Raw genomic sequence first — 14,282 nt, forward strand, 5'->3', positions numbered from 1 at the left:
TGTTTTGGGAGGATTCAATTTCTTTAACTAAACTGAAATGGTTGGTTTCAATAATCAAAGCTGTGGTATAAATGAGAGACTGAAGTAGGAGAAATAACTCAAGGGGTAAAGTAGGGGACACCACTAAGGGTGGCAGTCTGAAGTACATGAGGAGATGGGGTGTGATCATGTTTGGACACTGGGAACTCCCCAGAATTTCTTCTAGAAGTTAGACTGCATAGTAAGGTAGGCTTCCCACAGTCCATCTTGACCATAATAAATTAGTTTTCTGTGAATAAGAAGTCAAAGAATGTAAAAAAAGTCATTGGATAATCTGAAAAAAAGAAAAAGAAAAAGAAGGTTGTAGACAGGAAAGCATTGAAATTGGAAGTGCTGAAGCAAGTCTAACAGAGTTATTACTCAGAGTTATCAAAAAGGGCTGCATGGATGTCTTGTCTAAAACAAAATATAATAGCAAATTATTTAAAGAGGTTTAGTGGGCAAAAATGAAACTGGTGCAGTATTAACATTTCATGTTAATATTAAAATATTGGAACAGTGAGCAGAGTAAAAAGTGAGAAACAAAAATTACTTTTTAAATTAGGCCATTCAAGCCACTAAAAGTTTGTGTTTTTGTTTAAATCTGCCCATTCTGGAGGCAGATATAGGAATATGACATTGGCCTGAATTGGTCATGTATTTAACTAGTAGTTTGGCCCATTTCCTTTGGAGTCATTCCAGATTTTTTCCTAATTACATGAATGCAGTTCTGATCATATTTGTAACTATACTTTTTCAGAATAAAATAGGACAATGGAGTCACAACCTCAATCATCCCCAGCTATCCAATGGTAAGAAGATGTTGTGAACTGAATGTCTTGAAAGCATGACAAAACACAAGGCAGGTGCAATAGCTTCTGTCCTGGCCAAATTCTCACAGATGAATGAAAGCAGCAGCTGGCCCATGCCCTCCTCCTTCAGATGAGAACCGAGGGGATCTACACGGAAGAGCATCTTGCTTTTTATAGAGGGAGAGATGAGAGATGTCATGGTGATGAAATGGGACGTCCTGGGATGTGGCAGATGCCTCACTGAGGCAGCATCTAGTTCTAATTTCCATTTCCTTTCCCTGACAGCAGTGCACAGCTGTGCCTGCACTTGCCACTCTGAACTCATTCCTCCCCTCTGCCCTTTAGCTGCTATTTGCATCTCCCATGGCTCAAAGGCTTCAGCCCTTCTCAGGTACCTACTGTCATTTCCCAATTACACTTTGCCAAGTTCACTTTCGTTTCTTCAATTTCATTAAAAAAAAAAAAAAAAGTCATCCATCCGCTGCTTAGTGACATTAATGTAACAGCAGATATGTGTCCTCCCGGCAGTCAGGCTATCCTCTAAGTAGAGCAGTTCATTAATTACAGTAAGACACGTAATACCTCTGAATCCCTAACACATGGCCCTTGTAACGATAATAATAATCATCTGCTAATGGTGTCATGATTCAACCCATGGTGTGTTTTCCCTTCTTCTGAGGGAGCACAACTTTGCTCAGACTTCCTGGGCACAGTGTTTCCAACCCTGTTGGAAGCCATCAGTACTCTGAAGGTCAAGTCACAAAGAAGCCTGCAAGTGGTGTAAGAGTATGTTCTTCTGATTTATTCCAGATGACTTGTTGTCCAACTAACTTGCTTAAAAGTGTTAATACAGTCAATCAGAAATCTTAAGGGGCTATTTTCAGGTGAATAAAAAGGAAAAAATGTTTAAGAAGTTCAAGATGCCATGGAGCTGTTCCCAACACATTTTTTTTTTTTGGAGTGAGGGGAAACTGCTTTTTTAAGGATTGTAGGTTCAGAGGTCACTTCAGAGTACCTGCCCTAAAAGCTTGGTAGCAAGGTTTTCATGCTATTCTTTCTCCTTCATCAGTTTCTGTAAACTGTGGGAGGAGCAGGTGGATTCTGGAGCCAACTCCTCATCCAAGGCAGAGTGACAGTTTAGAGGAGAGTGCCTTGCCTGGAGTGTGGGGGCAACCCCTTCCTGAAATTAGAACCCATGCACTTGAATAGAACAGGAAGTTATAAAATTAATTTTCTTTTTCAAGCACTGACTTTCTGTGAAGATGAGGCTTAAATAATTCTGCTTTGGCATTCCATCTCTCACTTCCTCTCTTTTGAGCCTTCATCTTCCACACACTGTGTTTTGAGCATCTTCTTTCAGGTACTCAAGACCATAAACCCAATGAAATGTAGGGACAGGAGCAACATTCTAGAGCAACATTCTAGATCAAGAGGAGGAGAGCATCAAACAGCATTGACTGCCTTGTAAAATATTCTTCCAGATGCCAGCTGAATTCACATCTTTCATTTATTATCTTACCTCATCAAAAGAAAATAATTGAATGAGTTTATATATGAATAAAAATCAAATATCTTCCTTAAAGAATTTATAAAGGAACTAGGCAGCTACACAGGGAGAGATGGAGGGGACAATACCTGTGCCAGCTCTGCTCCATCAAAACATAATGAGCAGCATAAATTTTACAGTTGCAGTGTAAAACCTTCACAGAGTTGTCTTAAGAAGGTATATACTGCTTTACAAATCAAATGTTCTCAGAATTAAAATTTCAATATAGCTCTGTGACCACGCAGCCATGAAAATGATTACTCTGTAATTCTCAGAATCTTAAGCCTATTTAAATTATTGGCATGAGAGTTAATTAAATCTTTCAAACATTGTGGAAAGGGTAGCCCGGGCAAATAAGCTTAAATTGTTGAAAACTACAATAACAATTAATTATGTCAGGCCAATCAATCATCATTTATTTCTCAGTCAATAAGAACTACTGCTAATGGCTGATTCAACTCAATTAAGGTTTGATGGAAACACTAGTTTTTAAATACAGGTTAAACAATTGTATCATTTACTAGCAGGATCAAAAATACATTAAGGCTTATTTTTTCAATAGAAATCCTCTCTCAAAACATATATATTTTGAAAACCAGATTCAATGTCCTTGGTTTTGTTAGCTGGCTGGGCAATCTAGGCTTTTATTAAAGACTTTTTCCCTTGCTGGATTAAATGGAGAAAAGCTTGAATCATAAACCCTTGTGGTTCTTTTACATCTGTTTGGCTAATACCCAGTTTAAATGTTTCTAATATCCAGACTAATCCCTGGGGGAGTGGAAAGAAATAATACTTCTTAATTTAGAGAGGACTAGACCCTGTAGACCTACTGGCTTTGTTATTTGTGGGAATCTGACCATCAGGTTGCCTTTGGCTTGGTAGAGGGGGTTTGCCTGGAGGAATCACAGTGCTAAAAAAATGTTACATTACATTTTACCCATCCATTAATGTTCCCATTCTAGCTTCCAGGCTCACTTGTTGCTGCCATCAATTTCCCACCTCCCGAATTAAACAGAGAAAAATGAGACTTTTAGGGTGCATGCCATGTTAAAATTCTGTTGCACCTTAGTTTTAGGCACTGAGTGATTCTCATGTGTAAGGCATCAGTGAGAATAAGTTATGTGTAATGATGCTGTTAAAATTTGTTAAATCACTTACTATTTCACCAAAGCTTTGTTTGCATTCAATATTAACTGATTTTTAATTTTGTTTATTTAGTGGTTCAAGGCCTGTAGTTAATCAAAGTTTTCCTTTTGCACTGACTCTTTTTACTGAACCAGAAGTCATTCTTTGAGAGAGACACAAATTACAGCTGTTAGGAGGACTTTCCCAGAGGACATTAAATACCTCAGCCAAATGCAGTTTCTATGGCTTAATCCCACACTTTGCAGGTCAACTACATCTCTTATCTTCCATTCTCCTCTGGCCTCAGTGTCTTTGAGGGCACCCAATGCCAACATTGATGGTGTCTCTCCCTTCCAACACAGGATTAATGTTTTACAGAGGTGATGAAGTTTTAGCATGACTAGCACGATGTATAAAATAGATGCAGAGCTTGTGCAAATTGTACTTTTCATCTTCTCTTTCACACAGAAACGGATGGGATTGCCCATTTCCTTTAAAAGCAGGCCACCTAGTGCTTGCAGAGGTTCAGCACAGAGAGGAGCCCACTCCCAGCACTTTGGTTTGCTCCCTCCCTCATTTGCACTCCCTTCAAACCATGGAGCTGCTCACCTACTTTTCAAAACACACTGTGCCACCATGCAACTTAAAATAAGATAAACTTCAGGTTGTTCATTTCACAGGCCTGTTTCCTGTCTGGCTCTCTGCTACTTGCTTTGCTTCAGCCCTGGGTTTTGTCAGACCCCTCTGTCAACCAGTATTAATGCCCTAATATGGCCAAAAAGCATCAAGGAGCATGACAATGTGATTGGGATCAGCTGGATTAATGAACTAAGCCAAGGGTAGAAGGATCTAGCACCAGGAGTGGCCCAGTGAGGAGGCAGTACTGGGAGAAAAGAGGAAAGACAAAAGAGAAAGATAAAACAATATTCCCTTTTCACCACCACTAGCAAGCCAGCAGAAACCACATCCTCAGGTTCACCAGAGAAAAAGAAGATTAAGGTAGAAACATTGACAGCTTCTCATCCTCCAGTCTGACACCAGGGAAAAATAAGAGGGAAAAAAAATGCCCCAGTCTTTTACATGGACTATTAAAAATGATGAGCCAGTAGTAGCCATACTGGAATGTGACATCTCCAAAGAAAGCCGGAAGGCACAGCCTGGAATGATGTTACTAATTCTGTAGCTGTATAACTAGACATGTAACCAGTGTCCCAGGAAGACACTTTATCCCAGCATTTTGCTGGAGCTTCCTTTCCTCCTCCCAGTGAGACAAGGAAAAGACTCAGACACCTGCTGTTATTAATGGTCCTGTGGCACTTCTTATAGAATGTCTAAATTCTGGTGAAGCTAAACCCTGTCTGAATTTTGCTTTGGATAAATCTCTCTGTGATAGGTGAGTTTGGAGTGTTTTGTGCATGTGTAAGAAGTGTAAATACTGAGCTATGCAGCCCTGGATATTGTATAGCACAGCTAAATTCAGTCCTGCATAGCTGCCAATGTATTTGGCAATATTCTCTTTTTATTGTTGGGGTTTAGACTCTTAGTTAAAATGAAAAATCAGTAATTTTTCATTCTAATCTTTTTTAAAGATGCGTAGAGCTCTTATTTTTATTAAAAATGAAGAAAAAAAGAAATGTAACACTAGCTAGAGGATCAGTCTTCATCAATAACAAGAATATTTCTGGAAAAGCTATGTCTTATACTGTAAAACTTGAGAAAATTATTGAATGACAGAAGTTATAAATAAATGTTTTCTATATTTGGTCTGCATTGGATAATGGGCACCTTCATATATATCTTTTGTTAACCACAAAGAATACAGGCTGCACTGTTGGATCTGGGATGGAAATCCTGACATTTCTATAGTGGTAGGAAATTTAATAGAAGAAGAGTTCTAAACAAGCTTCTTTCCAAACAAAAACAACGCTGCAATTTTCCAGCACTTTGTCCTGTTGGCAGAATTTTACTTTTGACTTAGGATCATTTCACATTAGCTCTGTATCACCCTGACAAGTCTTCTTCATCTGCAGTGTGCATTACTATCTTTCCTGAAAAGAACTGGAGAACACCCACACTAAAAAGCCTCAGCAGAACACTTTTTTAAATGAATATAATGTATTTTCTCTAGCACAGTGTGTATTTTTCACTCACACATATATAATGCCCTCAAAAACACCACATAGCTATGCTGTTGCAATTTATTATTCATATTAATTATAAATATTAATTTCAAATTTCCAAATATCTTAAAGCTCATCACTTATAAAGCTGTAATTAATTTTACTTGGAAATCCAGCCTTATAATCAATCATAAGTATCTATCAGGTTTCTGCAATCTCATCAAATGAATTTACATTAAAAACATTATCCTCCCCTGGCACACCTGAGACAGAAGGGGACCAACAAAACCAGCCTTGAATTAAAAACAAGCCAAAAGGCAGGAATCTATAATTTGTACTCTGGATCCTGGCACATTTCTCATTTCACATACCAGTTATCAGGAGTAGCCTTGTGTATTCTAAAACTGTCCCTCATAAAAAAAATCCAAACTTCTATTTTTGTGATAGGGAAAAATGAGCCCTAAAGCTGCAAAGGTGTCAAAGGCTCCTCCTCCCTGGATCCTGAAGGAGACAGGAGGAGAAAGAGTGCCTTTGAGCAAACCTGACCTGCTAGAGCCTGAGGCAACCAAGATGGGAGACCAAAACATTGGATTGCTTCCTAGCAGGAGCCACAAGCAGAGACCTCGTGATTCTTCTGAAACCCTGGAGTTCTTCCCCACACAAATCATTCATATCCCTCAGCTCTCAACCACAAAAAAATCCTGGAAAATTAACACATTTTTGCCAATGAACAAGAAATCAGATCAATGTAACTTCATTTTCTGGTACAAAAATAGTAAAGCTGGGCTTGTAGGGGAATGGAAATCCATTTCCATTTTTCTCCTTTGGTATAATGTGTTTTAAAGGGTGTATTACTAGAGATTCCATCATCAATATGTTATTGTTAACTTACCCTTTGATGGCTTTATTATACTCATAAAGAATTGGGTGGTTCAACACTTATGACTATTACAGACCTTTTAGCATAAAGTAAAGAGATACAAATATTATCAGTGCTTCAGCGACTAATTTCTTTCCTGTATCCCATCCTCATTGCCCCTAGGGAACCAAAAACCACAGTTGATCAATCCTTATGTAACTTTTAGCAGCATATTTTTCAATAAACCATTTGACTGCAATCTCTCAAGATAACCAACTTGAAGGGACAAGCCTCAATATTTCCATGTACTCCAAGCTCATGAAATTTAAAGCTACTGGTAATTCTGGGAAGCTCTTGGCAGACAAGGAAAAAATAAATTAATATTTTTACAACTCATCTTTCAGGATCAGATTCTGATTTATCTAAAGCACATCTGTTTTATTATGTAATGTATGACCCAGGCAGTTAACTGAAAGCAAATATTAATTCTCGTTTTCCATTCATTTATAGGCAGAACAATGTCTTATCAGCTGTAAAGGATGACACATTGTTGAAGTTCAAACAATTTGATTTTAAAACAGTTTTATTATATTTTCAAATATTCCTAATGCACTTTCTTGCAACTGAGCAAAGAGGCAAAGGATTAGTCCCCTTTTGACTGATGAAAAAGATTTTGACTTTATATGCAAAAATGTATATTTATATTATGTATACTTATATATATATTATTATTTTTACTTTATATACAAAAATATATATTTATACTATGTTTATATATATATGTGTATATATATATGTGTATATATATATATATATGTGTGTGTGTGTGTGTGTATATATATATATATATACATCCACAGCTTTAAAGCATAAGTAGCCACAAAGAAGATACTTTCAACAAAGTTAAAAATTAAATTCCTTAATTAGAAGAATAACTAATACTTCAATGGTACATTGTGCAAAGGCTGGACCATGGACTATGGTTCAATAGTAGTAGGTCCAAAATACCCAGTAAAATACATTGTTACCAGGATGTATAATTTTAAGCTACATTTTGACTCCTGAAAAACTCAATTTGCTGTCACACTCAAGTAAGCTTCAATTTAAAAGCAGTTTAAAACTTAAATTTATCTGGTTCTCAGTAGGCCGTGTAAATGTAACATTTCTGAGCTGAGAAACGTACCTAGAAAATTTTAATTGGAAAAATAAAATTGCCTTCAGCGAAGATAGCTCAGAAAAAGCTATTCAGAAATCTTACTGTGGTAGGGAAGAACTCACAGCATTTCTTTCAGGTACTTCTGTTCTGTGTTTCATTTTGGCAAGGATTTTGTGTCTTCAAACAGCAATTTACAAAGAAGTCCTTGGAAAGGATTGTACAGTGATTTTTTCACAATGGCAACCCCCACATGATAAAAATTCCCTCTCTCTGACATGAGGTTTTCAGGATCCTTTGTATACAGCAATGTTATACAACCATGTGGATGGAGGAATGAGGCACTTCTAGGTTGTCTTGGGTGATGGTTTCCTTGTCACTCCTAGTTTTTCCTTTTTTTTTTTTTTCTTTTTTTTGAGGGAGAGAGAACTGAAAACAAAGTTTGAGAGAAGAGAAGGTATTAATGCTCCTATTTTGCTGAAAGGTCCATCCAAGACATGCAAGGACTTGGTAGTTTCCAGTCAATATTTTGACGGAAAAAGACAATAATACTGTAATTAAAGTGCACTCATGTTTAAAGAGAATTTCTATTATAGACGGAATCAGAGGGGAAATTAAATAATCTCTGAGTATGTGGCAACATGGAGGAAATTTAGACTCAGAAGGACTTAAATGACACCCAGCAGCAGTTATTCATGTGTGGAATATAAACAAGACAAACCAAATGGTCATACTGAGACTGACTTAAACCTTAAACATATGCTTGAGTTATTTCACCTGAGATGAAGAGAACATTTCAGGATATGTTGCAGCAGCACACAGCAAACTGTGTAACAGCTCCAGCAGAAATTAAGGAGAAAGCACATCATAAACATTACACTGAACCATTTTCATTGTGGGAAAATACTCACTATGACAATTATTTCCGATTCAAGAATAAACTCTGTAAAACCAATAATAAACTGGGCCATTCTTAGAAAATATAAAGGTCACTGAAAACTGACATTAAATTAATTTGGAATCCAGATGCTGTAGCATCTCCACAGTAGTTGAATTCAAGAGAGAAAATAAGTCACATTTGTTTACATGTGGAAGGCTCAGGATTTAAAAAGTGTCTCAGCAAAGCATCTGGTTTTCCTCTAATTTCACAGCAGGAATATCAGAGACTACTTACATAGACAAAGTTGCAGAAAATTTAATTACCACTGAACATTTACAAGGGAATTTATTATTATTTATTATTCCCTGGAGTTACCACAGTTGTGGTAAGGATGGTATATAACATCTCTGAACATTCAAGAGGAAGTATAGGCAGCCACTGTAAAAAAAACAAGAAATGTGTATAATGTGTACAATATCTGCAGATCTAAGGAATTTTAAATTTATCCTACAATAGAAATTATCTAAACATTTTTAAAAAGCATTTGAATAGTACCTTTTATGATAATGTCATAACCATGAACTACAGGAGGGCAAAGATGTAGCTTTTTTTTTTAACAAACTGATCTGATACCTTTCCAGAAATACACCAAAAAGGAAAAATAACTGGAGCATTACAAGAATCCTGCAATAATGTTTAGGTTTAGGGTTACATTGAGCTCAGTACTTAAGCACAGCTAGTTCTGACAGAGAAGGGTGCTCTCCATATCGGTGTTGACCTCCACATCATCAACTTCCCAATAAAGATCACTATCACTTCCCTAGGTCAGAAGATGTTTTTCCCTCATTATTGCATTTTGGCAGGTTTATCTTAAATTCATCTGCAAATATGGGCTGAAGACAAGGAGACAATGCATTATCTAATCGCAGACAAGTGCTTATTCCAATCTCACACTGTACTGCCTGCAGTAACTGTATAACTTTCACTTGCAGGGCATACACAGGCAGATGCCATGAGGTATTGCTGACACACAAGGTTATTTCAATGACAATCAGAAAACTAGCAGTGAAGGACACTCTGAAAACTCCCTCATGGGCTTGGGTATCATCATTAATCCTTAAGGAAAATTCTTGGATTTAATCTGCTCATACAAGCAATAGATATATGCCTAAGTCACAAGGCAAAGCTGAATAAAGAAACACAGAAGGAACAAAAAGTACAGCAGAGCTACATCCTTTCCTGACAAGAGTCGCTTATTGAGAGGGTGTTTGGCCATCTTCTAATTGAACAGATTGGCACTGGAGATTCTGGACTACCCTAGCTCCATCAAAACTTTCTACAGAAGCTCTAGCCATGATTTGTCTGTGGCTGCTGGCCAGGCTGGCTTCTTACCGTAGTTCAGCTGACTGGCTATACAGCTCCCTGGCATCAGGCCTACTGCTCAGTTGGTTTCTTGGCTTCCCAGGCTTGTCAGCTGGCAAAGAAATAGATTGTTCCATTTTTGCCAGAAAGGCTGCAGAATGCAGAGCCAACATGTTTTGTTCCAGCACTCGATGAAACAAAATATTGACAAGCTGGAATTTCCTGTAGAATAAAGATTTCACTTCCCAGCCAGCTCCAATTACTATTGTATGGTCTTGTGTAACACAGTGACGGCGTTTATCACATCCTCTAATAAACACAATGCACAGACAGGATGTGAATCCAGGGAGCTTTCCAAGGCTTTGGATAATAATCTCATAGCATCTGCAACCATCTCTGTGGAGTACAATGCATCTTTTGATAAGGTAAGCATGTGATGCTTTCCATGCTGCATTAAAAGGCCTCCTGGGCTGGTTCTCAGAACTCGTCTGATGCAGGACATTACTGGCCAGTTCAGTATAGAACTGTGAATGACATCCTTTATGCATATTGTTTCGGAAACTTACATAGGTTACAGAGCAAACTCCAGGGAAAGAGGAACCAGTAGTAATCGCAACATAGTTACATATATGAAGATTATTGTGTTTTCATTGTTGAAAAAATAGTAAGTTAAAATACCACAAACATGCAAATAAAAATGATTGCTCAAACATGCCACTGGAAACAATGGATTTGAGAAGGATTTGGTGAAGAGAAACCAAAAAATGCCATCACATTATACCATAATGCCATAAACTCAACCCTTGCTGGAGACAAACACCACAATCCAGCCCAGGTTTATGACAAGATGACTCATAGAATTACCCACTGAGATGCAGAGTTCCAGTTTTGGAGGTGTCAGGGGTATCAGGAATGTTTTCAAGAGACACTGAACAGGCACTTAATGGCAAAGCAAGTCAACGCCTGGGTGTGAACTTGCAGCAGCACAAGACCATTTAAGCTGTGTCTGTTCTCAGCTGTGTCTGTGCTGTCCTCAGTGCCACGCTGACACATTTATTATGTTGGTGAACTGGATCAGCAAAACAGAAGGAAAGCACGTTGTTCTCTGGTCCTCTCAGTTCAATCTCATTTATTGCTTGATTTCACAAATGTTCACGCTGGCACAGGCCAGAAGCAGCGCAGACGCAGGAGCAGAGAGCTGGGCTGGAGAGCTGAAGGGTATGTTACAAACAGATAAGCCACTAGAAGTCATTCATGAAATTATTATACTGTGAGCTGTGAGCTTTAGATTTTTATTTTGAGGGAGTGGGGAGGGAAGAAGGAGGGTGGAATACTTTCGAGCACGGCAGATCCTTCCCAGCTTGCTGCAATGGGATCAATGGAAAAGGCTTACACAGGTTTTAAGACTGGAAGAATATGTTCCTCCTATTAAAGGTAGGAATAATACTATAAATTACTCATCTGCCCTTGTGAAGGCAATCCTTATTATAATAAGTGTAGCTTTTAGGATATAATTTCAGGTCTGGCCTGAACTTAATAAAGCTTTAGTTGTAGAGGGACATTTTCCAGAGGCAGTATCATCAAAAAACCCAAAAAAAAACAACACTGACATAATCATGCAGCTGTGTAGTTTTCATGTACTGAGAGGAGGAAAATATAAGTAAGTGACTAGTAAAAAAATGGGTGAAATAAAAGTCACATAAAGCCACAGACTATTTCTTCAACATCTTCCACAGATCTTCAACACCTTTTATAGAACTGGCATTCAATACCTGAGAGACATGACATATAACTCACTCTGAGACAGCCTCTAAACAAGTTGTTCCAAGCCAGTGATCCTGAAGCACCAAGTTTAATAGAAAGGTGCAGCCAGTGAGTCAGGATAGTACCAGGGACATGACAGTAGTTTTGACAAAAAGATTCTAAAGATGCCTATTTCTCATGCCAAATGAGCAGGAAGAAAACATCAGAGATGCATGGTCAGCTCTGCCTGATGCTGATTCCTTTCATGGGGCCTGATCCTGACTCCCACATGTGTGGCCTAGACCCATCCCTGTCCCCACAAGTGTCTGATGCCCCAGGGTTGGGGATGTCCTGGGCTTGCCCTCCTCCCAGGCTGGGCTCAGTGGGATGGACTCTGACTGGTCAGATCATTCCTTGAAAAATATAAAATTCACAGGACACAAAATGCTAGAGCCCAGAAACCAACACTGTATTTCTTCATTATTAATATAAATTTTAAGAAGTGTTACCTGACCAGACAAGCTTCCTGTGCTTTACCATAGGCAGTATTTAAATAAATGGTAAAAAAATAATAATAAAAGAATCATTATTTCAAAGCTATCCCCATTTTTATTATTGTATAAAAAAAAGAACAATTTTTTGTGACCAACAGTAGCATGCCATAGGTTGTTTCATAGTTTCCTGATGAGGGTAAACTTTGATTTTTCTCAAGGTTTTGGCAGGGAGCCATAGGAACTCATTATTCTGAACAGTCTAAGGGGAATTCTAAAACAAAGGGAATAAAAAGCTTGAACTTATTTTTAAAGCATGTTTTTTCATGTTTACATTTCTTCCACAGCTATTTTGTTTTGTAATTTTTTACTTACTGTTGATACATAAAAAACAATGATATATTAAAAACAACAAAACCCTTTTACAGAATTTTTATCTTTCATGAAAACTAAGAAGTGTATTTAATGATGGAGTTGGTTTTGTTGTTAAGCTGAAGATGAGCAAACTGTTAAAATCTTTTTGTTCAAAATACAGTGTATTTCCAAATCAGACTGGTTTCAATGGGTCCTGAAATGATGACTAACTTGAGTTAAATTTGAAACTATTATTCATTTACTATTTCTCCATCTCATAGGGACCTGCAGGACCTGGGAGCATGTGGAACATTTTATTTGTCTGACTTGTGGCAGAGTGAGACACAGTTTATAGCCAATCTTTCATTTATTTTATCTGTGTAGTTTTTGCATGGCTTTGTTGTACAGCTTAGTAGTTTTTAGGGTAAATGAAAATGTAGTTCACCTACCTGTTGGCAAAAATTAATATGGACCCCCTGACTTCTGAAGTGTCTAAAATGATTGTAGAGGTCATGAAAGATAAATGAGAAAGAAAAGCCACAGCTTAAAAACAGCAGGTAGGCAGAAGCAGGAATTATCTAGAAGATTAAGGGAGAGTCAGTAGCAAAAAAAATTCTCATCGTTTTTATAGGTCTTAGGTGGTATCCAGAAGAAAAGTGCAATTTATGAGGGGGTTAGGGTAGTTCTCTTTGTCTTTTTCTCTGTAAAATTCGGTAGGTTAGAGCTTAAAACCACTCAGCACCGAAAAAAATACATTCTTTTAATTTAATGACTTTTTTCTTCCCTAACCCCTTCCCTAGTAAACGAAGTTTGGGAGATTATATATATATATATATATATATATATATATATTTTATATATATATATATATATTTTTTTTTTCCCTGAATATAGCTTTGGGGTCACTTTGTTTTCTGCGTTGCAGAAGCTGCAGCAGGCACTCGCTGCCCCGTCTCCAGCTGCGGAACTCCGGCCGCCCCCAGCTTCACCCTCGCATGCGGCTCTCGGGAAGGCCTGTCCCGATTCCCGGAGTCTCTCCTCTGTGGGGGGACAGAGTTGTCAGCCCACGCTGCTGAGACGGTCCACTGTGCCTTATTCAACACATCTCCTGGCTGTGTCCCTGCTGCCAGGTTAGTGCCTGGACGAGCGGCTGCTGCTACTGGAATGGAGTTTTATGCTGGGAAGCTACACGAGATTACCGCTTCCATCCAAACGAGAAGAAATCCCAGGCCCCTACACCTACACGCACAGCAGAACAACTCACGAGGAGGTGAAAATCAATTGCCTATCTGCTGGCTAAATGCACACCTGGTGCCCTGGGGAATCCGGCAGCACTGAATTTAAGCCGGCACTGTGAAGGGAAGGCAGCACGGGATTTTCAGACAGGATCTCAGTCTTGTCCGCGCCTCGCCCGACTAAATCCAGGCCGCAGCCGCGTGCTGAGGCCGCCGGCCGGGCATGGAAGGGAACCCAGAACAAGTGGGCAGCAGCCCCCGACCCCGACGGAGGAAGCAGAACAGCCCGGCCCCCGGCAGGCACACGGCTCCCGGGGGCTTTGCCCATGCCGTGCCCGCGGCCGGGCACTCCCCGCGGGGGGGCTGGGATGGGCCGGGAGCCGGGCCGGGAGCCGGGGCAGGAACCGGGAGCCGGGAGCCCGTGCGCCGCCTCGGCTGCTTCCGGGTTGGCCGCCGTTTTCCCGCCAATGGGAGCGCGCGGCGGCGGCGGCAGCTGCGGGGGCGGGCCCGGGCGGGAAGCGTCGCGAGAGCGGGGCGGGGCGGGGCGGGGCGGGGCGGAGGGGGCGGGGCCCGGGCCGGGGCCG

Source organism: Lonchura striata, chromosome 2 (genome assembly GCF_046129695.1).
Source record: "Lonchura striata isolate bLonStr1 chromosome 2, bLonStr1.mat, whole genome shotgun sequence".
NCBI lineage: Eukaryota > Metazoa > Chordata > Aves > Passeriformes > Estrildidae > Lonchura > Lonchura striata.